This window comes from Trichosurus vulpecula, chromosome 6 (genome assembly GCF_011100635.1).
Source record: "Trichosurus vulpecula isolate mTriVul1 chromosome 6, mTriVul1.pri, whole genome shotgun sequence".
Taxonomy (NCBI): Eukaryota; Metazoa; Chordata; class Mammalia; order Diprotodontia; family Phalangeridae; genus Trichosurus; species Trichosurus vulpecula.
Genome location: NC_050578.1, coordinates 81927096 through 81952609, shown reverse-complemented (window position 1 = coordinate 81952609; position 25514 = coordinate 81927096). Strand labels below are relative to the sequence as shown.

The following is a 25514-nucleotide window of genomic DNA, read 5'->3' as shown; positions in this document are numbered from 1 at the left end:
GTTATCCTCTGTAAGATACTGATTTTCAGTTCTTCAGTTGTTTTTCATAACTCTCAGTTATACATCAACCATGATAGAACATTTATGTTGAGAAGAGGTGCTTTGTTTCTATAAGGTAAATAGAGGTCTTTAAAGGATCTTTACAATTTCCTGAAGGAAATCCAGCTTGCTCTCCTTCCTCTGTTAAATTCTGTGCCCGGCTAATAGTTCACTTATGTTTTTTGTCCCAGATAGACACATACTAATGGACAGGCAATATATGTTGTCCATCTGACTACATGTTATAACCCCAAAAATACATATTCTTCATCTACTTGATTTTTCTTGTGTGTGTGGTCAGGTCAAACTCTTTTGAGACATTACAGATCTCCTCCAAGACATTCTGCAATGTTCTGAGAAGTTATGTAATTAGAATGGTATCATCCATAAGCAGGAGCAGCCAGAGACCCTTACTATCGACAAGGAATTTATCCTTAACTTGAACTCAGTGCTTGATTTCCTGCAACACCTTTGGTGAGTGTGTATGTCTGTTTTGAGCTTCCCTTTAAGATTATGATCAGAAGATTGTTGAATAGAGTTATTTCTTTTCTTTCAGTGAGGGTTGAATGATTTTGACACATGGATTGGGGACATTTTGTTGGAAGAGGACTTTTGGGGAAGACTTTTGCCCAAATCAAATTATTTTTTTTATAATCAAAAAAAACAATAAGCAAAATGATATCTTGTATCTGTTATATATTTTAGTCAATTGCGCAATGGTGAAGAAATTGTCCATTGTAGAATATCACTTGTAAATGTCCGCTTATTCCCTATTTAATCCCTTACTATTAGAAAATTCTTTCAATCTATTTCTCTTAATTTTGAGGGCAGCTAGGTAGGGCAGTGGGTAGAGTGCCCAGCTTGAACTCAGGAAGATGAATCTTCCTGGGTACAAATCTGGCCTTACACACTTACTAGCTGTATGACCCTGCGCAAGTCACTTAATCCTGTTTGCCTCTGTTTCCTCATCTGTAAAATGATCTGGAAAAGGAAAAGGCAAACCACTGCAGTATCTCTGCCAAGAAAACCCCAAATGGGGTCACAGAGAATTGGACATGACTGAGCAACAATGAAACTTTTCTGGATTTACTATAAAATGCTACTACATTTTGTAACCTGCATCTTGCAAACCTGAACTTAAGCAAGATTATCATGAGCCCTTAACTCTCCCCGTTCTTTTTGCATCCCAAAGGTACATTTTGTGGTTCATAATTTGGAAAGAGGTGACATTGTATAGTGATTAGAGGGCTGGCCATGGAGATAGGAAGACCTTGGTTCAAATTCCTCCTCTGATACATACTGGTTGTATGACCACGATCAAGACATTTAACTTTTCAGTTGTCCAGGCAATTCACGAAAACAGTAAATTGTAGATGCATTACTGACCTGCCTTGGGGTGGGTTCTCACATTGACGAAACCACAGGTCTGGGCAAAAAGAAACCTCTTTGGGACAAATTATTTTTCAATCAATCATTAAACGTTTATTAATTGCCTACTATGTGCCAGACACTGTGCTAAGCACTGGGGATACAAAGAGAGGCAAAGGACAATCAGTTCCTGCCCCCAGGAAGCTTAGTATCTAGATATGTGTCCCCACAAGATTTGAAACAATATATGATGCATTTTTACTTTCTACTATTGTGTAGTCTGGTTTTCAAAATCATATTTTCTGAGATCCAAATTTTAATTTCCTTGAAAAAAACATTTAAGCCTATTTTACCCAGAAAATCAATTGCATTTGAAAGTATTTCAAAATAGTTTGAAACTCTATAAAACACCTAGAAATGTGCGCTCCAACTTATTTAAATGTATCACAAACGTACAACTTTTCTGACTTTTAGCAACAATAACATTCAGGGATTTGTTTTTATTCAGGGTTTCCTGTGAAGTCCTACCTTTCTAAAATTTCACACAATTATCTTCTTGATATGAGACAGTTTGCTTTCATGGCCAGAATGACAGACCACAGAATTCCTATGTTGTTACTTATAGTCTCTGGGCCCCTGTTTAACTTTTCTAAGGAGAGAATAATGCTCTGACGATTCAAAGAGAGAGGCTTGGGTCTTGTGTTACTAGTGGCTTAATGCCATCTCCCGCTTAGCTTGTTAATATGAAACAAATGGAATCCATAGATGATCTAAAATCTTCATTTTTGTCCACACTTTCAAATCTTTCTCATACCAAACTTTTCACAGAACCATAAGTAAATGGCTTTATAGACAAGTTTTGATTTCAACTCACATACTTTTTCCTGTCTAATCTTAAATGGAAGTGCTAATGAAGGCCTCAGATTAAGAGGAAAGACAGAAACAAAGGAAGAAAGAAAAGACACAGGAGATGAGCATCTGAATAATCCTCATACTAGGTCTAATTTACTCCGTTCCTTACAACTGAGAATCAGAATAGAGGCAAAGCATTTAAAAAAACCCAATTTCACAGATTTGTAAAAGACATAAAAGTCCTTTACCTAAATTGCACCAAGGTGATCACAAATGATCACATTTGTGATCAGTCATTTCAATCATCTCTGACACTTCATGGCCCCATTTGGTGTTTTCTTGGCAAAAATAATGGAGTGGCTTGCCATTTGCTTCTCATATTCATTTTATAGATGAGAAACTGGGGCAAACAGGGTTAAGTGACTTGCCCAGGGTCACACAGCTAGTAAGCATCTGAGACCAGACCTCCTCCAGAGGATGGAAGCAAGGCTTGGTTATGGCTTGTGGTGGAAAATTAGAGAAATGGGTGGTTCCTTTTCTTCTTTCCCATCTGTATCAGTCTGGGATGCTTTCCCTTATATAACCCATCCAATCCTAGAGATGCTGTGAATTGGTGTAATGTGGATGTTAAATTATTCATTCAAGGGGAAAAAAGCATGACAGAGGTTTGTCCACATGGCATAGCAACCAAATTTCATTGTCATGAATTATCTATGAAAATTAATTCACAGGGTAAATGTAAATACTCGATCATTCAATTGATATTCATCCTATGCTTACCAGACAAGTGGTAAAAAAGATATTTATATATTTGATTTTAGATCAGAATTATGCAATTCTTTATTCCTCTTCTACTTACCAGGAATGTTCCATTTGTGGTGTTTTGACAACAGCTAAAATGTTACTTGGCTTTTTGGTCAAGTTATATGTTAGAAGAATACTCTCTGCAGACCTAGCAAAGCTGCCTAGTTCATGTTCATTTTATGGTAGAATCCTTTGTTGCCCTGTCAAAATTCTATAGATAAACTTGATATTTGATACTGGTGACTTTAATGGGAAGAATAATTCTGGTTATGATTTAGATGTCTTTTTTAAAAATTTATTTATTTAACATATTTAGTTTTCAGCATTGATTTTCACAAGAGTTTGAATTACAAATTTTCTCCCCATTTCTACCCTCCCTCCCACTCCAAGATGGCATATATTCTGATTGCCCTGTTCCCCAGTCAGCCCTCCTCTCTATCACCCCACTCCCCTTTCATCCCCTTTTCCCTTCCTTTCTTGTAGGGCAAGATAAATTTCTATGCCCCAGATGTCTTTTTAATATTGTCTTCAAAATAAGGCTGAAGGAGGGAAAAATCTGGGGGGGTGGGAATCCTAAAAACCAAAGTTTTAAAACAGCAGAGTGGAGAAGACATGAAGTCCCGTGAGGAGCAAATCCACTAAGGCCAAGTGATCTTGGGCCCAATTGTGCATCATGTATCCTTTGAAGAAGCTCATTAAAGATAAAACTATCTTTATAAAAATATTTTCTTCTACATTTTTGTTCAATTTTTCCAACATATTTGATTAAAAAGTGAGTTCTTATCTTAGTAACTGTGGTAACTCTGGGTTACTAGATATGTTTGCTTCTGTATGTTATGTACCTACTATATTTCACTGACTGGTCTCTCTAATTTTTAACCAGTACTAAATTGTTTTTGGAATTACTGCTTTGTGGTACTGCTTGAGATCTGGCACTACTAGACCCTCTTCATGCCCACTTTCTTCCCATTATTCCCTCAGTATTTTTTAACCTTATTTTGCCTCCATATGAATTTCATTATTTTTTCTAGTTCTATAAATTAATCCTTTCTTAGTTTAGTTGGTATGGCATTGAACAAGCAAATTAATTTAGATTAACATCTCATACCTTATATGAAGACAATCTCCAAAAGGATATACGACCTAGATAATATAGGTCACATCGTATATAATTTAGAGAAATGGGGGAAAATTACCTGTCAGATTTACGGATAGAAGAAAAGCTCATGACTACAAACAAGGGACAAAGAAGACACAAAAGACAAAATGGATCATTTTTATTATGTGAAATATGAAAGTTTTTCATAAACAAATGGAATAAAAGCTAAAGTTGAAAGGACAATTGAGAATAATTTTTTTCAGTAAGTTTCTCTGATAAAGGTCTGATTTCTAATATATAGCTATAATATAATATATATTAGATATATGAGCAATTGATTCAAGTTGTTAAGAATAAGAGCCATGCCTCAGATGATAAATGCTCTAAAGATATGAGTAGGCAATTGTCAAAAGAAGAAACCCAGACAATCTATAGTTGTATTAAAAATGCTCCAAATCACTACTAATTAGAAAAATTCAAATGAAAGCAATTGTGTTGTTTTACAGACATTCAAAGATTTCTATGCAAAGTGAAGTGAGCAGATCTTAATTTCGAGGACTTTATAAAGAATGGTAAAGAATGAAATGAGCAAAACCGGGAGAACAATTTATACAGTAATGATAACCATGTAAAAACAGCTTTGGAAGATGTAAGAACTCTGATTAATGGGATAACCATTCATAATTCCAGAGTACATGCTGATGTGGAGACGGGTACACCTCCTGAAAAAGATGTGGTAGGCTCACAGTGAAGAATAAGAGATATACTTTTGACCATAAGTAATGAGGAAATTTGTTTTGGTTGACCATGCAGCTTTTTTCAGAGAATTTCTTTTTTCTTAAAGGGATTGGGAGTAGGAAGAAGACAAAATAATTTTAAAAAAAATCCTTTAATTTAAACATGTCTCTCAATAATGACTTCTCAACATTTTAAAAGACTTAAGAGGTTGTAGAGGAGCCCATCTTTCTGAAAAGGACACCAGCTAAAGCAATATAAAGAGAACTAAAGACAAGTTTTGCCATATACTTCAGAACTACACAAAAGAGGGCCAGAAGTTAAGGGGATATTGGAGAGAGGCCCCACAGACAAGTCAGTGCAGGCTCCAGTAAATGGCTCTAAAGCCCTTTTAGCATTGGGAAAGAGGTTGGGTCAGGGAAGCCAGAACAACTTAGTAAATAGACTTGAACTTTTTGGGCTCTGGGGAGGCAGGCCATGACAAAGAAGCCAGCATGAGCTCTGATAAGATATCCTGAAGCCAGAGGAAGTTTTGAATGAGGTTGCTCTAGAAGGGTTGGAAGTCACCACAAACTCTGGTAATTGAGGCCCAAAACCATCTCCCAGACCTGGATTGTCAGGAAAACAAACCAATCAACCGGGGGATGGAGCTAGCCTTTGTAGACCTCTAGTTAAGGAAATTAGACTGAATTCTTGGGGCCCTGGGAACCAAAGCATGAGACAGGGTCAGCCCAGAACCTGAACACCCATGTTAGGGAGTCTGGGAGAAGGCCTGAGACTTGTGTAATCTCTGGCAGACAGATGGAGCCCATCCTTGCCACAGCACAAGATATAATCAATTAATCAATTCTTGATCCAAGTTTGTTCAAAAGAAGACCACAGAGTTGAGGTGAAACCAATATCCATAGTGGAACATCAGGTGATGGATGCAAAATTCAGAGATTGAGATTGGGTGAGGTGTAGTACCAGTCACCTCCTAGAGAAAGGCGTTGAGTGACATCAAAGATGGAGAGGGGAATGGGCCAAACAGGGCTTACCCAAGCCATCCTAGAGTACTGAAGGTACCAAAGCCTGGCTTTGAACCAAAATCCCAAGCCAGGAAATGAAGCTTAAAGTATGAGTAAGTAGAAGAAAATATTCATAGAACAAAATGAAGAAGTACAATGGCTTTAGTGAGATTGAAGGGGAAAAATTCAGAAGAGATTAACCCCACAAAAAACACAGAAAGTACCTCAAAAGGAAAAAAATCTTGGCTATAAAGACTGAAAGAAATAAACGCATTAAAAATGAAATGAGAATTGAAATAAGAATTGTAGACAAAAAAGGGTAATTAGTAGCTTAGAAGAGAAAATGGAAAATCTTACCTAAGTTGTAGGCTACCTAAAAAATAGAATGGAACAATCAGAACTCAATGACCCCATAAGACAATAAGAAACCATAGAAGAGAATACAAGGCATCTGCTATCAAAACAATTGACCGAGAACAGGTCTAGAAGAGATAATTTAAGAATCATCAGACTTCCTAAAAACTATGACAAAACAAATCCAAAAAACAAAACAAAACAAAAAACCCTTGATCCTACATTTCAAGAAATCATATAGTTCATTGTAGCTATTATTATAATTCAAAAGGAAAAAAAATGAAAGTAGAAACAATCTACTTTTCATCTCCTGAAAGAAATGCAAACTACTACAAACACTCAGGAATATCATAGCCAAAATCTAGAGCTTCCAAGTCAAAGAAAAAGTACTATAAGCAGTCAGAAAGAAATAATTCAAGTACCAAGGAACCACAGTCAGGATCATCCAAAACTAAGTTGCACTTATGGTAATGAAGAGCATACCCTGGAACATGATAATTTTTTTAAGCAAAGGCCTACCAACAAGAATAATTTATTTTGAAAAACAATATATATATATATATGTATATATATATATATATGTATATATATATATATGTGTATATATATATATATTCCTAAGGTAGGAAAACATTTCTTCATTAGAATAGATTTTTAACAGAGAACAACATAGTAGACAGAGATATAATCTTAGAGCAAGGAAGACCTGAGTTGAGGTCCTATTTCTGACATATACTGGCTGTGTGAGCTTGGGAAAATAATTTAACTTCTCAGATGCAACTCCTTAGTATGATACATTTCAGAGAAGAGGCCAACCTGTATTGATAGAGGAAAGTATGGTTTTCCCAGATCTCCCTTAAGGCATTTTGGCTGCGAGTTGTTTGTTTGTTTCTGTGAATAACTTGTGGGTTATGAAGTACTTTTGTCCCAAATTACCTTTAGCCAATACTACATTTGGAGTAGTATTTTCTCTACTTCCTTCTCCTCCTTGACACCTAGTAAAGTCTCTTCTGTGATTATCAGTTTATTATTTTTAAAATATATTATTAGACAATGGGAAATGAGAGAATCAACTTTTTCCATAGTTACATTTTTTAAAAGTATACCCTTTCCTAAGGGGAAGAGGAGTTTATTCAGGTTCCAATTTCCTGATAAGATAGCATTTATATTTTCAATGAACATGACTTTATTTTAATTTAGGCCTCCAAATTTTGCCCAAGTTGCTGCCTTATTAACTCACAAAGAAATTTTCTAAAGTAAGAAATGTTGTTTTTTTGCTACTTATTAAATAGATTTGGGATCAAAAAAGAAAAAAGAAAAATGGAAGGGCACTGAAACCAAGAATTACTTGTGTTTATAAAATTCCATATTTTTTCCACCTCCTTCTTTACAAAGAGAAGGGATGAAAAGAAGAGAATAAAAGGGATAATAGGATATGATGGAGAGAAATAGATAATAATCAGAAACAGTCAATGCGAAAGAGATGAGTTTGCCAACAAAATGGAGGTGTAAAGGAGAATCAATTAGAAAGCAGAATCTTACAAGAACCTAAAGATTGTGTGAAATACAAAAGTTAACACAACATTGAAATGAATGCCTGGAATAAGATTCATTATGCTTCAGGTAAATTTTTTTAAAAGCACGAGTAGTAATTATGACTCCAGACAAAGCTAATATAAAAATAGACATGGTTAAACCAGATTTGGTCAGAAACTACATTATGGGAATGCTACCATGAATAATGAAACAATAACAGTAATTAGCATATGCCACAGATTGCATAGCATGAGTATCTACTTAAAGGAAAAACTAATTAGATTACTGAGATGATAGACAATAAAACTTAATAGCCAGAATCCTCAGCATGCCCCCTTACACCTGGACAAATTGAACCAAAAGTTAACCAAGGAAGAAGCTAAAGGTCATAATAGATTTTTTGAAAAGTTGAATATGATAGATGGCTGGAGATTACTGCATGGACATAAAAAGTCCTGTATAAATTTCTTAGCTTTGCATGGCAACTTTAGAAAAATTGGCCACCTGCCAGGGCAATAAAATATCATAAATGGATAAAGAAATATTAAACTCATCCTTTACTGACACAATTCAATAAAATTATAATAAATAAAAAGCATTTGAAGAAAAGATTTAACCTCAAGTGAAGACTAAATTGCTTAATAGTAAAGAATATGTGGATCAAAGAAGAAACCATAGAACAAAAGATAATTTAATCAAAGAAGATGACAACAATCAGACAATATAATATCACCAGGCTTTTGAGATGCAGCCAAAGCAGTCCTTAGGGGAACATTTATTCCTCTGAGTAGTTTTACCAACACAGGAAAGAAAGAATTGATCGATAAATTAAGCACAGAAGTGTAAGGGAGGTCCGGTGAGTGTACAGAGTGCCTCTCTCCATGTGGAAAGTCTGCTTCTGGGAGAGACGTAATGATGTGGAGTGGAAATACCTTGTGAAGGTGGAACATGGATAGACATTCTGTACCTGGTTCTTGTCTGCTAACTGCGGTTAGAAGACTTTTTCAAATGGTTGAATAGACAAGCTGAACAACCTTCAAAAAGACCTGAATTAGCTGTGGTCTAGCCTCTTTGGTCATTGTCTCTTTGACCGTGCCTTTGGTTGATTTTTTTGACTCATTCACTGATGATCCTCAGTAAGGGTAAGTATGGTAAAGTGAGAGGAGAGTCAGCTTTTTGGCACTTGGAATACAGTGCTGGGTTCTTTACCTGCCTCAACATTTATTTTTTCATTTTATTTTGATGCTCCTCTAAATATCCTTTAGGATCTAGCCCAGGATGACTGAGATCAGGATTCATATGGTAGTCAGTTCTGCATCTGGACATAAAGTTGGAAGATCAAGGTTGTGTGGGCACTGAGCTAAACTTGATTCCACTCTGCCAAAAGACTGAGGTGTGCTAGAGAAGAGTGTGTTCCTAAGGTGTTGGAGAGAAATATCGGAACCTTTGTTCTTGTTATATATTTAAAAAGAATAAATATTGTAAAAATTAATTTAATAAGTGGTTAAATGGAACTAGTAACAGCTACTTATTGGTACCCAACAGAGAAGGGAAGAACAACCAATAGGGGCTGAAGCTGATGGTATTAGAGAAGGGACAACATGAATAACACTAATAACAGGAAAAGTACAAATTAAAACAATTTCGAGATTATGCCTTGCTCATCAAAATGACAAATATGACAAAAAGGGAAAATGATAATTGTTGGGAGGGCTGGGGGAAGATAGGCAAACTAATGAATACCTGGGGGATCTAGGAACTGATCCAACTGTTCTGGGAAGCAATTAGAACTATACTCCTTAAGTCTCTAAACTCTGTAATTTTCTTTGCCCTAGAGATACCACTACTAGATACCACTTGTATACTCCCAAAGAGATCAGAGAAATAGGAAAAGGACCCATATGTACAAAAGTATTTTTAACAACATTCTTTATATTAGCAAAGCACTAGGAAGAAAGTGAGTACCTACCATTTGGGGAACAGGTGAAAAAAATTTGGATTATTAGTGAATGATAAGAAATGATGAGAGAGAAAGATTTAGAGAAATCTGAAAGGACTTCTGTGAAGTAATACACAGTAAAGTGAGCAGAACCAAGTGAAGAATTTATAGTTACTTTATTGTTGTTGAGTTATTTTCAGGCATGTTCAACTCATCATCACCCCATTTGTAATTTCCTTAGCAAAGATACCGGAGTGGTTTGCCATTTTCTTCTCCAGATGATTTGACAGATGAGGAAACTGAGGCAAACAGGGTTAAGTGACTTGTCCAGAGTCATACAGCTCATAAGTGTCTGAGGCCAGATTGGAACTCAGATAGATGAGTCTTCCTGACTGGAGGCCCCACACTCTAACAGTTATCGAAGACTTAAGAAATATGATCAATATTTCTTGATCAAATAAATATGATCAACGACTAATTTTGAGTCTGTAAGACTAACAACACTTCATGCTTCTCATCCTTTGGTAGAGAAATGATGGATTAAAGACACAGAATAAAATACTGATTTTCAGACCTGGATGTGGATTTGTTTTGCTTATCTACATTTACTTGTTACACGGGAGAGTTTTTCTTTTTATTTTTTGTGGGTAGGGTAATTAGGGGAAGACTATAGGGAGAGATAACAATAACAATAGTGATACTAAAAAACAAAAAAAGGAAAAAAAGGAAAAGAGCCTTGATGAAAACGTTAGAAAATCGCAGAGAAGAGAATAGAAGGCAGTTCGAAAAGGGGGTGCAGATAAGCAGGTCAGGGTCAGGAGTATCATTGATGAATTTAAGTTCATGGAAATAAAAATTAAAATTATGAATAATAGATAATAAAATATGACCACTAAAATAATTATTATTCTATCACGCTTATGAATTTGAATGAGCCTGAGTGATAATATAAATGATATTGCAAGACTTTTAGCTTCCATATAAAAACTATTTATCTTCCAGTTTGCATATTGCATGTTTGAAGGTAGCAAGCATGTGGTAACCACTTCATTTATGTTCCCCTGTGTCCAGGCTGACTGGTGGTGGTAGATGGTGCCTCCTTTCCTGCTACTTGGCCACCACCACAGCAGAAGTAGATGGGAGCTATAGAAGACTGACTGACACATTTTTTGGCTTGTTTGTTTCATTGGTTGCTATGACCCCTTCTACCAATTCGTCACTACATAGCCGGCCAAAAACTACTGATTTGCCATAAGCATAAATTCAATAGAAATGATGCTATATAAATAGTTTATTTAAAAAGCTAATACTACTGACTCCCCATCAGTTTTTAGTTCTTCCTTTCTTTCTGTAATGGGGAAAGATTTGTATTTATCCACATGTCTACCTTCTCTTCTGGGACCAATGGAACTAAATTCAAAAGATGACTAGCCCTGGTTAGCCATGTGATTAAGAAAGGCAGGGCAGCTAGGTGGCACAGAGGATAGAGTGCTGGGACTGAAGTAAGGAGGATTCATCTTCCTGAGCTCAAATCTGGCCTCAGATACTTACTAGCTTGTGTGACCCTAGGCAAGTCACCTAACTTTGCTTCACTTTCCTCATCTGTAAAATGAGTTGGAGAAGGAAATGGCAAAGCACTCCAGTATCTTTGCCAAGAAAATCCCAAATGGGGTCATGGAGAGTCAGACATGACTAAGCAACAACAAGAGGAATGGCAAAAGGAAGTGAAGCTTCCTGGCTTATACAGAAGCCCTCTTGTTCCTATTGTACTTTATTGGCTTAAGTTAGGGAGCTATAGTCATAAATACCACACAAATATGATGTGGACTAACCAGTAAATGAAGATAATGAAGTGCTTGGAAAGCTAATTAGTCAAATATATTGGCAATGACATCCTTCTAAACGTTATAAAGAATCTCAGGAGAATGTTAATAAAATCTACATAGAATGATGCATATGCTTTTGCCCACTGGACATAAGCATGGGCAATACTTGTACTTTCCAAATTTGAGGGCACAGAATGAAGTCTCGTTCGAGATCATGGAAGCTGATGCAGTAATGAAGATGAACAAACTAAAACCCTTCTCAGGAATAAAATGCTCTCCCAAGATGAATTAGCATGAAGAAACTGAGGTTTTGCTTTCAGTATAGGCAGAAATTCAAATAAGGGAACTATTTTATCTTGAAGGAATTCTTTACTTAATATGAAGTAGCATATTCTCCAGATATTTTTGTAAGATAAAGCTTCCTTCCTTCTTTTCTTCTTTCCTTCTTTCTTTCTTTCCTTCCTTCCTTCCTTCCTTCCTTCCTTCTTTCTCTCCCTACTTTCCTTCCTCTCTTCTTTTCTGTATCTTTCTCTCTCTCCCCATTGTACAAAGGTAAAAGAAAAAGTACTAAAACTTTTAAAAAGAATGACTATTCTAGCATGTTAATTGAGTTAAAGAGCTCGGCATATATAGAAGTAATTGTTCTGAAGCTTTGGACAGACCTTTCCATCTTTCTGGGTGAATACCATTGACCTTATTCAGGAAGCCCCAGTATTCACCTATTCTTCCATACCCTGCTTCCTTGTTTCCTGTAGCATTGGTAGACAATGACTAATCTCTGTCTCTAACTGAGATACAAGGTCTTTTCCCAGCCAGTGCATTGGGCCAGGGCTCTGTAATTGGTGAAGGTTAAAAGCTGGTCTGTACTTCCAATGAACAAGAGAAAAAGGGGGGCACTGGTTTTGCATTTCAAATGAAGACCGTTTTCTTCCCTGCTGTGCATTGTGCAATTTGTGAAAAATGGGGAAGAGATCTGGAGAAACCAAATTAATTCAGAAAAAATAAGTTGCTTTTTTTTCACACTATACAAATGAACTGGTAAGAAAAATTGCAACCCACCCAGGCAAACTAGAAGCACAGAAAAAAATGCAAAGAGGCAGAAAATGAAGTTTAACAAAACTTCATAGGAAGCCAAGTATATTAAAAGTCCTTTTGTTTCATCATTTCTGAAAGTCACCAAATGGATGGATGGCCATGTCAATAACACTTGTCATTTAGCTAAATGGGGCATAGTCTCTGTAACAGAGGAATATCTTATGAGGACCCAGTTCTGGAATCATGCTCAGAGTTGCCCCACCTGGTGGGACACAAACACATGTTTATACATATATTTGTATGTCTATGCATACGTGTATGTATAAATACATGCATACATACATACAGGGAGTGAGAGAGAGAGAGAGAGAGAGAGAGAGAGAGAGAGAGAGAGAGAGGACTCAGAGAGCACTCAAATCCGAATAGATATTTGAAAATAGCATCAGCCCAGTTTGACACATCAGATTGACACATAGGCTGAGACATCACATTCTGAGGTACCACAAGGATCCAACTCATCTGAGCAAGATTTTCTTTGTTCCCCCACATACTAGTTTCCCTCCTTTTTTATTTATTCTCTTTATATTTGTTTTGTGTATACTTATTCAACAACTGTTGGAGAACTAGCATCTCTCCTCCCCAGTAGGAATTCCCTCTCAAGGGATTGGCTAGAGATCCTTGGCCCCAAGGCTATGTATTTTATACAAGCCCAATTGTGTGTCTGACTCTTTAAGACAATCAAGACTATTTTTTTTGGTATAGAGTCACATGTTTTATCCAACGATCTAAGCTCTTTATTCCTCTTAAAGTGATTAAGGAATTGATCTCACCTAGCTCACGCTTTTGATGGATTGCTTCACTGATGCAATCTGTGCCTTCTGTGATTATACTAATTGCAGGAAGGATGGAAATCCTCAGTCTTACACTTATAAGGTTTTTTTTTTCCTGTCTCGTTAGAATGTATGCTACTTGCAAATAGGTGTTGTGTCATTTTTGACATCCCAACCCTGGTACAATACCTGGTGCATTGTAGGAGCCTAAGAAATATACTTGATGAACACTAAGAGAGGGAGTTGTAGGAAGATGACAGAATAAGCCAGGAAACTACCTGGCTTTCCCAAATTCCACCCTCCCAACTTAAAATAACACCTCAAAATGAATTTTAGAGTGGCAGAAAAATTAAAAGTTGGGGCAAAGAAGTTGTTCAGCCTAATACAACCTGGGAGGATGTTAGGAAAGCTCTGACCTCCCTGTTGAGTCCACAATTAGCAAGCCCTGTGACTGCCTTACATTCAAGAACTTTTACCCCGTGAATAATGTCAGGGTTGGGCAGCTAATCAGGGGAAGATTGTGGGGATGGGGGGAAAGGGCTCCATTAACATTGAACATGGGACCCAGATAAGCTGACCAGACACAGTCTCAGGCTGTGATTCTGGGGAAAGAGGAGCACATACCACTGAGTACAGTCACAGAACAGCTAAGCCCTTCTGGTTGTGGTCACTCACAGGAGAATAGATAAAGCCCCTTGTTTTGATTCCAGGGTAGAGGAGCGAACTGAGACTTGCAGAGACCTGAGGGGCCACAGAGAGCAAGAGTGTCTATCTGGCAGCAATGCTGGAGGCCCTGGTTGGGGCTTAGGGGCAGAGAAAAGTACCTGAAGACACACATAAACCAAGGCATAAGCTGAAGGAGCAGTGACCACACCTGGCCTTGAATTATAGAACATTGGAAGAACCAAAAGTCAAAGGCCTCCAGACAGAGCTTAGAAAACAGCAGCATGAAAAACCTGAAGCCTGAAACATTATTTGCCACATCTTGGGAGCAGAGAAGAAATAAGCCATTAAAAAAAGAGTAAGCAATAAAGAACCCAATCATAGGTGGTTACTATGGTGATAGAGGAGATCAAGGTTCAAACTCAGAAGAAGACAATGAAGTCAAAATAGCCACTTGTTAAGCTTCAAGGAAAAATACAAAATGGTCCCAAGCCCAAAAAGAGTTTTTGCAAGAGCTTGAAAAGGACTTTAAACATCAAATAAGAGAGACTGAGGAAAAATTAGGGAAAAAATAAGAATAAGGCAAGAAAATGAAGAAAATTATGAAAAGAAAGCCAGCTGATAGAAAAAGAGATCTAAAACCTTACAGAAGAAAATAACTCCTTAAAGATTAGAACTGGGCTGGGGAGAAGCTAATGACTTCATAAGACATCAAGAAATAATAAAATGAAAAAAAATAGAAGAGAATGTGAAACATTTTCATTAGAAAAACAACTGACCTAGAAAAGAGATCAAAGAGAGATAATATAAGAATTATCAGAGTACTTGAAAGTTATGTTTTAAAAAAAGAGTCTAGACAATATACTTCAAGAAATAATCAAGGAAAATTGTCCTGAAAATTTAGAACTAGGGAGTAAAATATAAATTTAAAAAACCCACCACTTGAAAGAACTCTTAAAATGAAAACTTATAGTAATATTATAGCTAAGTTTGAAAGCTCCCAGGTCAAGGAGAAAGTATTACAAGCAACTAGAAAGAAGCAACTTAAATATTGTGGAGCTATGACACAAGATTTAGTAGCTTCTACATTAAAAGACTGAAGGGCATGGAATATAGTATTCTAAGGAGCAAAGGAACTGGGTTTGAACCAAGAATAACCTACCCAGCAAAGCTCCATGCAATCCTGCAAGGGAAAAGATGGATATTTAGTGAGTCAAAAGACTTTCAGGTATTTCCGAGGAAAAGACCCGAACTCAACTGAAAATTTGATCTACAAAAATCAAGAGACACATAAAAAGATAAACATGAAAGACTAATTATAAGAGATTTAATGTTAAACTGTTTACTTATATGGGAAAACAATATTTGTAATTCTTAAGAATGTTTTCATTACTAGGGCAGTTCAAAAGAGGTGTGAATGGAAAAACTGTTACAGTGGAGGGGAGGAGGAGGTGGAGGAAAAGTAGTGCAGGAATCTTGTTTTCATTAAAACTGAGTTAAAGAAGGAATAACATACATATCTAGTAGAGTATAAAAGTCTTCTTAACTTACAAAGAATAGGAGGGTAAGAGGATAGGATAAGGAAGGGACTCTTAGAAGTGTGTGCAGATTAAGAAATAGGAGGGCAAAGGAATAGGATAAAGGAGAGACTCTTAGAAGGCTGTGCAGATTAGGGAGGCAGTGGTCAGAAGTAAATTAGCCTTCCTAGGAGAGATAGGAGAGAGAGAGAGAGGAAAATTAGGATAGGAGAAAACACACAACTAGCAATTATAAATTTGAACATGAATGGGATGAATTCAACCATAAAATGGAAATGAATAGCCCTATAGATAAAAAAAACAGAACCAGACCAAATATTGTTTACAAGAAACACATTTTAAAATAAGAGACATACAGAGTAAAAATAAAGGGCTGTAGTAGAAATTAGTATGCTTCACAAACAAAGCCAATGCAACCAAGATTAGAAGGGAAGCAGAAAGCTGGGAAACAATTTTTATAGCCAGTGTCTCTAATAAAAGCCTTATTTCTAATACATGTATATATATATATATATATATATACATATATATATATATATGTATATATATACACATATATACAGAACTGAATCAAATTTATAAGAATATAAATTATTCTCTAATTTATAAATGGTCAATGGATTTGGACAGTCCAGTTGTCAGATGAATAAATTAAAGTTATCTATAGTCATATGAAAAGATACTCTAAATCACTGTTGATTAGAGAAATTAAAATTAAAACAACTCTGAGATACCACCTCACACCTATCAGATTGGCTAACATGATAAAACAGGAAAATGTTAAATGTTGAAGAAGATATGGGAAAATTGGAACACTAAAGCATTTTTGGTAGAGCTTTGAATTTATCCAGCCATTGTGGAGAGCAATTTAGAACTATGCCCAAAGGCCTATAAAACTGTACATATCCTTTGATCCCAAAATACTACTAGGTCTGTATCCCAAAGGGATCAGAAAAAAGGCAAAAGGACCCACATGTACAAAAATATTTATAGCAGCTCATTTTGTAGTGGCCAAGAACTGGAAATTGGGGGGATGCCCATCAATTAGGGGATGACTGACAAAGTTCTGATATAGGAATGTAATGGAGTACTATTTTTTTGGGGGGGGCAGTCTAGCTTTATTAGTCAAAGGCAGGCCTGGCACCTTAGGTGCTCTTGTGTGGGCGGATTGGCTTCTTCTTCACCCCCACTGACTTCTGGCTTCGAAGGATGGCACTGGCCGGTGTAGAGAGGCTATGCAGAGATCTTTCCACTGTTTATTCTTGTGGATGATGTGCCGGACGCCGTTGAGTGTGGCCCAGGCATTTTTGTTGATTGTGGTCCTCACATAGGAAGTGGCAGGCTTCCTCTGACCTGCCTTCCACTTCAGCACCACCACGATGCCCTTGCCATTGGCGGCCGGCTCGATGCCCACCATCTTCTGGTGGATCAGCCCATTGTAGCGGAACGAGTTTTGGGCCTTGAGATTGTTGGGCTCGGTGCCTTACGTCTGCTTGTTGCACTTGATGAAGAAGCTGGAGCAGTTCCGAAGGACCATCCACTGCAGGTGGGCCCACATGGTGGGGGCTGCACTTGCAGCAGCTCCCGGAGACAGAAAGGGCAATACTATTGTGCAATAAGAAATGATGAGCTAGCAAATTTCAGAAGAACCTGTAAAGACATGAACTCATGCTGAGTGAAGTGAGCAGAGCCAAGAGAGCATTGTACACGGTATCAGCAACATTGTTTGATGACCAACTTTTATAGACTTAGCTTTTCTCAGCAATGCAATGATCTAGGACAATTCCAAAACTCATGATGGAAAATGCTATCTACATTCAGAGAAAGAACTATGGAGTCTGAATGTAGATTGAAGCATACTATTTTCTCTTTTTTTCTTTCTTGTGGTTATCCCCTTTTGGTCTGATTTTTCTTTCACAACGTGACTAACGTGGAAATAACACGATTGTACATGTATAGCCTGTATCAGATTGCCTGTCATCTTGGGGAGGAGAGAGGGAAGGGGAAAAATCTGGAACTCAAAATCTTATAAAAGTGAATGTTCAAAACTAAAAATAAATAAATAAAATTTACAAAAAAAGATTTTATTATGCTTCAGTTGATTTAAAAAAAAAAAACCCAGGGGTAGCAATCATAAGCTGAGACAAAGTTAAAGCAAAAATAGATTTAATTAAAAGCAATAACCAGAGTAACTACCTTAATGTACTATGGATAATGAAGTAATATCAGTACTAAACATGTGTGTACCAAATGCTAGAGCATTCACATTTTTAAGGGAAAAGGTAAATGAATTACAGATGGAAATAGTTAGGAAAATTATAATAGTGGGGGCCTTAACTTCTCAGAACTACATAACAAACAAAAACAAGAAAGAAGTCAAAGAGATGAATTGAACCTAAGATAAGCTAGATATGATAGATATCTGGAGAGAATTGAATGGGAATAGAAAGGAGTATGCTTTTTCTCAGTGGTATATATCTCCTTTACAACAATTGACCATATATTTGAGCATAGACACTTTATAGTTAAATGCAGAGAAGCAGAAATATTAAATGTATCCATTTCAGATCATAATGTAATAAACATTACATTTAATGGAGGGCCATGGAAACATAGATTAAAGATTAATTGTATACCAAGTGACCTAATTTTAAAGAATGAGTGGGTTAAAGAAGACATAGAAACAATAAATAATGTCATTAAAAAGAATGGTAATAATAAGACAACATACCAAAGCTTATGGGTTGCAGCAAAAGTAGGAATCAGAGGAAAATTTATATTTCTAAATGTTTACATCAATAAAACAGAGAAAGAACAGATCAATGAATTGGGTATGCAATAAAAAACTAGAAAAAGAACAAATTAAACACCCCCAATTAAACACCAAATTGGAAATTCTAAAAATTAAAGGTGAGATTAATAAAATTAAATATAAAAACTCATTAAATTAATAAATGAAATTAAGGACTGTTTTTATGAGAAAAAACTAATAAAATAGATAAAGCATTAGTTGATAGGATTTAAAAAGAGAGAAGAAAACCAAGTCACTCATGTCAAAAATGAAAAGGGTGAACATATCACTGATGAAGATGAAATAAAAGCAATTATTAGGAATTATTTTATCCAATTATATGCCAATAAATTTAGCAATTTAAGTGAAATGAAAGAATACTTATCAAAAAATAAACTTCCCTGATTAATAGAAGAGAAAATAGAGTATCTGAATAAATGTATTTTAGAAAAAAGAAATCAAACAGGACATAAATGAGCTTCCTATATAAAAAAAAAAAACCATCAAGACCAGATGGATTTACAAATGAACACCCAAACATTTAAAAACCAACTAATTTCAATTTTATATAAATTATTTGGAATAATAGGCAAAGAAAGAGTCCTACAAGTGAAACAAATATGGTAAAGAGTCTCAACATTCATTTGTATTTTATTTCAAAATGAATTATGAACCCCTCGATTGTGAGAAAGCCTGACTCAAGCTCATGCTCTGACATTTTAATTTTGATATTGAAATGAAATCAGATACTTGTAGATCTAATAGTTAACAAGAGGAGGTTTACTTAGCTATTGGAGAGGAAGGATATTAAACAGGACTATTTAATAAGGACCCTACCATGTTGATTTAGCTATGCATAAATCCTTGCCTCTATTACCTATTGGGGTCCCTGGGTCAAGAATAAGGATGTTGCTGAAGCTCCTAGTGGTTCGCTCCTCTGTCCTCAGGTAACTATGAAGTGATATCTTTAGTCCCGAGTCAATGAAGTCTATGGTCTCACTGATGGTGCTTTTAATACCTCTTAAGGAAATTTTATCGTTCAGTTGTGTGCAACTCTTCAAGACCCCAGGGACTACAACGTTCCAGACCTTTCTGTCTTCCACTCTCTCTCAAAGTTTGTCCAAGTTCATGTTCATTGTCTCCATGATACTATCTATCGATCTCATCCTCTGCCATCCCTTTTTCCTTTTGCTTTCTATCTTTTCCAACATTGAGGTCTTTTCCAATGAGTCATATCTTCTCATTATATGGCCAAAGTATTTCTGTTTCAATTTCAGTATTTGACTTTACATTAAATAGCCTGAATTAATTTAAGTATTGATTGATTTGACTTCCAAGCTGTGCAAGAGATTCTTAAAAGTCTTCTCCAGCATCACAATCCCCAAGGTAGGGAATTTTGGTAGTTTTCCTCCTACCACATCTCTCTCTAGCAAAAATCTGCTTTTCTAATTTTGTTCTCATAAAGAATTGAAAAACTAGTTTAAGTTAAGAAATCACCAGTTCCCTTGTTAGGAAGAAGTAAACAAGAGGAGTGTTGATTCTTCAGTGCAAGAACTGGTCCAGCATAATATGAGATTAGCTCCCAATTGAACCACCTGTATATTAATAACTAAAAACTGACTGCATAGAGTTTTCAAAACCCAAATTCAAAATGCCTTCTCCTAAGGTTTTGTAAGACTAGTCCTTGATTTCCGAAAAAATCTAACCAAACCAAAACATAGAATTATTTGTAAATTACTTTTCAGTAGTGCTGTGTCAGAAATAGATTTAGTCTCACTAATGCAAATTTTCTACCATGTAATTACCTGTTCAAATAAGGAAACAGATTTATCAATAGACTTGTACCTCTCGTAAGCAAATGGGACAGTTTTTAATGAATAACTAGCTAAGCCATGGAATTTGACCTTTGACCATTAAAATCTGATCTTGAATATATCATTTTTAACTCTTTAGTATTGCCTAATAATATTTAATGGATATTTTATCTGGGATTTTTTGGTCAATCTTTTTCACTTTCTTTTCTTCTTTGGGAGTTTAAATTATTTTAAGGATTCCTGCTTGTTCATAAGGAGATTTTTTCTGCATTATTTCTATGTTCACTGGAGACAACTGTACTATAAAATTGTCATTATGATTTTATTTTCTGCCTCTTTTGTTTTTGTTACTTATTTTTTCTTTGTAGCTTTGCAATCAGCCAGTCAATAAACATTTATTAAATGTCTACTATAAGCCAAGCACTGTACTAAAGGCTGGGGATACAAAGAAAGGCAAAAGACAGTCCCTGGCCTTAAGGACTCACAGTCTAACAGGAAAGACAATATGCAAACAGCTACGTACAAATAAGACACATACAGAATAAACTGGGGTAGTCCAAGAGGCAAGTCACATTAATGGGAATCAGGGAAAGAGATGAGTTGAATTTATGTCAATACTACTACTTTAATGGAAGAATTATTATTTATTGAATTTTTTATAATTTTTATTTACTTTTGTTGGATTTATAATTTTGATATCCAATTTTGTTCTTTTTTGAGGTACTTTTATTCTCTTTCATGTTATTTTATTTTCTCTCTCATTGAATTTTTCAATTTATTTTTATTTGAAGGTTGCATTTATTTTTAAATTTTATTTGATTTAGGTTTTTTTTCTTTTGTATGTACTGGTCTTCACAGCAACTAACCAATTGTACCCTTATGTTATATTTGTATATAAATACTTGTTATTTAATGGTGCTAAGTAGAAGAGTTCAAATCTGACACTTACTAGCTCTGTGACCCTGGGCAAGTGACTTAACCCTATTTGCCTCAGTTTCCTCATCTGAAAAATGAACTGGAGAAGAAAATGGCAAACCACCACAGGATCTCATTTAAGAAAAATCCCAAGTGGGGTCACAAAGAATTGGACACGACTGAAACAACCGAACAACAACAAAAACTGGAACACTATGTCATTTAGTTGTCTGTGGGTGAGCAAATGGAATGCTTTTGGAAATGCTGCTGTTAATGGGCATATTTGCTGTTCTGTGAGGGTTTTGTTTTGCAATATGTCAATTACTTTAGAGCATTTCTTAAAGTATCTAATATACTTTCTTTGGCTTTTTGTCAGTCTCTGGCTTCTGTTGCTGTTGGTGCTACAACTGCTCCTGTGACCACTATTCTGCTCCTTAGGTGCCCAGGAAAGGGAAATGATCCCATAAGACCAAAGGAGAGAAGGATATAAAGAGGAAATTGCCCCCTCCCAGGAAGAGGTTAGGAGGCCATAAGTTCTGGCTAAATGAAGGGGAACTGGGTCCTTCCCCCACCTCCAGCCCTCAGCGGGTCTCCTTATCTCTGCTACTCTGGAAATACAGAATTATATGAATAATTTTATAATAAAATTTTATTTCTAATAGAGTTGATCAATAAACATAATAGAGAGGGCCTCAGTTTATTTGTTACAACAATACGGTGCCTTAGCCTCACACTGATTTCCTGTAGCGGTTTGTACTGGGATAGAGTTTTACCCACTGAACCTCATGTCCAGTTATCAGAGGTGAGAGAACTTGGTTTAAATCTCTATAGTTCTTATTTTTTAGTGAGAAGGCATCTATATCTGTCAGAATTTTCTCAGATCTGTTCTGCACCAATTTTGTATACATTGGATCTGTTGGATTCCATATTTAAATAGTTAAAAAGTGTATTATTCTAGCAAGATATTAGAATTTATCTGGTGGAATCAGTGAATGTTCCTCAGATTAAAAGGAATTTTCCTCACTTGATAAAGTAAGAACATCTTTCAGATCCAATTTCTTTCCATATTACCGATCCTGAATGAACTGAGTTCAGAAAATGTAGTTCCCAGGTGGTTTTTTTTTTTGTTTTTTAGCCTCAGTATGAATCATGTTTTCCCAGTATGAATTGAGATTATATATTTACAGAACTGTAAATGATTTACTCTTTCCAGAATGGAAATAAATATATCATTCCTGAAAACCACACCTGTGAAATCTTGTCTTTTAGCAACAAAAACCTGTCAACCAGATCTAAGCCTAAAACTAACCTCAGTCACACCTAGTTTCTGTTATCAGTACTGGAGAAAGTAAAGGGCATTGGTGACACCTGGAAATTCGATGGGCAAAGATTTTTCCCCCCTATTTCCCTAAATTGTATTAGTGATCCTGTCTAGGACTCGGTTTTTTTTTTCTGGTTTAAAGGTGAATAGCAGTGCTGTTCCATGTTCCTTTCTCAACATTGAAGCCTTCAGCACTTTTTCAGGTTACACAAGTGACTCCTTTACTCTTCCATTCTTTACTTTTGGCCATCAGTCAGTCAGTCAATAACCATCTTTTAAATTCCTACTGCCAGGCACTGAATTAAGCCAATGGGAACAAGCAAGCAAGCAATCAGCCCATGCTTTTAAGGACATCACAGTCTAATTAGGAAAATGTCATGCAACAAATATGTATAAACCAGCTGTATACAGGATACACTGGAAATATCAATTAAGAGGAATCATGAAAGGCCTCCTGAAGAAGGTGGGATTTTAGCTGAGACATAAAGGAAGCCAGGGAAGCCAGGAGGCAGTGGTGAGGAGGGGGAGTATTCCAGGCATGAGCGTTACCAGTGAAAATGCCCAGAGTTTGGAACTAGAGCATCTTATGTGAGGAATAACAAGGAGTCATTGAGTGGCAGAATGGGGGTGGGTGGGAAGAATAAGGTGTAAGAAGACTGGAAAGGTAGGAAGGAGCCAGGTTATGAAGGGATTTGACTGCCAAAGGAAGATTTTAATATTGAAATCTGGAATTGATAGGGAGCTCCTAGAGAAGAGTAAGAGAGAAAGAAAGGAAGGAAGGAAGGAAGGAAGGAAGAAAGAAAGAAAGAGAGAGAGAGAGAGAGAGAGAGAGAGAGAGAAAAGAGAGAGAGAAAGAAAGAAAGAGAGAAAGGAAGGAAGGAAAGAAGGGAGGAAGGAAGGAAAGAAGGGAGGAAGGAAGGAAAGAGGGGAGGAAGGAAGGAAAGAAGGGAGGAAAGAAGGAAGGAAGGAAAAGGAGGAAGGAAGGAAGGAAGAAATAGGAAAAAAGAAAGAAAAGGAAAAAAGGATGGAAGAAGGGTAGGAGAGAAGGAAGGAAAGAAGGGAGGAAAGAGAAAGAAAAAGAAGGAAGGAAAGAGAAAGACAAAGACTAGAAAGAAATATAAAGAAGAAAGGTATGAGAGGAAAGCAGGGAGAAACAAAGGAGAAGGAGAGAGGAAGGAAAGAAGAAAAGAGAGAAGAGAGAGAGAAAGAAAGGAATGAGAAGCTTAGTATGAGATATTTGTAAAGCACTTAGTACAATGCCTGGCACATAGTAGATGCCATATAAATGCTAATTTCCTTCTCTCCCTTCCTCTCTCCCCTTTAATAGATAAGATAACCACTAAAGAATATTGTATAACTTGGTATACAGCCCAGAAAAAGTAAGATTACTTTTTAAAAATCAAAGTCTGTGTTTTGTGTGGAAATACATGTTTTTATTTCCAGAACTGAACCTGATTAGCCTAAGTCCAGAGCCCTTATGGGGAATTGCTCCCTTCTTCCCCCCCACCAAGTTATGGGTGACACTTATGTGTTGTACATGTTGTTTCCCCCAACAGAATGTAAACACCTTGAGAGCAGGAGCTATTTCAGGGTCCAATACATAGTAAATACTTAATAAATGCTAATTGACTGACTATGCTGGGTTGAATTTAGTTAAAAAAGCCCTAAAAACACTTCTCCTTCCAAGATCGCCAACATTGCATGAAAGACCTCACTGACATCCTCATTTGGGCTATAAACAAAAGATTTTTTGTTCCCTGCTAAAATACAAAACATGGAGAAGTAATAGATAGCTCTTATTATTCATTCATACTTCAGTATAAATCTACTTATCAGGTATGTTTGCAGATCCTTATCTAAAACAAACTTCATGAAGGAGATGAATTGTACAAAGAGTAATTTTGGACCCTCTGAGGTCTGAGAAGGTGGGATTAAGGCCACCCAGGGATAAAAGGAGATACTAAATGCAAACTTTTCAACTTCACAATTTTCCCCAGGCAAATTCTTCCTGCCTTGACTGGATGAATAAGGCTTGGATTCTTTTCCAATGTTTGTTTCCTTAGCCAGTGGCCATGCTTATCAGTATTCATTAGCCAAAAGCCCATGGAAGTCTGTAGATTGTATAAATGTGTTTATCCCCAAATATAGAAGGGAAGTCGTTCACCCCATACAGAAGCTCTACAGTATTTCTGGTAGAGAGGTTAATGGTAAAAGCCTATAGGAATTTTTATGTCAAAGGAAATATATACCCCCAAATGTCAGAGACTCCAGCTGAAATGGGCCCTAATGAGAGCAGTTGCTAAGTTCTGGAGGGGCGAGGATGTGGGCATGCCATCAATGCTCTAGTAAATGGCTGAGAGGAAACAAGCAAACTCCTCCAGGCCAGACTGTTCCAGGGAAGGATTCTTTATTCTGCTCTTACAAATGTTTTCATTCATCTTGGATGGAACTTGTCCAGTAGAAAGAAGGGAGGGGCAGAGAGTCAGGGAATGGTGGGCAGGGGTAGGGTAAGGATAAATTTAGATATAGACAAGGTATTATGAAAATTAAAAGTTTTCTCTTGGAATAATTATAGGGAACCAAAAATATTTTTGAGAGGAATGATTAGGGAGTTTTTGAAGACTCTTCTCAGGTTAGATAGTGATGAGAGAGAGAGAGAGACAGAGAGAGAGACAGAGAGACAGAGAGACAGAGAGACAGAGAGACAGAGACAGACAGACAGAGACAGAAAGAGACAGAGATAGAGGCAGAGACAGAGACAAAGAGATAGAGAAACAGAGACAGGGACAAAGAGATAGAGAAACAGACAGGGACAAACAGAAAGATAGAGAGGGGAACAGAGAGAGGGAGACAGAGAGACAGAGACAGAAAGAGAGATAGAGAGACACATAGAGAGACAGAGATAGAGATTGTCTTACATCCTAATCTCACCTCAAATGTCATCTTTATGATGGAGAAGCATCCCGTTTTGACTCTTTCCAGAGCCATAACTAGGAATAATTGAGCCTTGGGTCAATGCACATGTCCTCATGGGTTGACAGCAGCAAT

General features: G+C 36.5%; 1 pseudogene; it reads right to left on the bottom strand.

Annotated features, from left to right (window-relative positions):
- Positions 1-16770: 16770 nt before the first annotated feature.
- On the bottom strand, positions 16771-17183 carry LOC118854490 (annotated as a pseudogene).
- Between the last annotated feature and the right edge of the window lie 8331 nt (positions 17184-25514).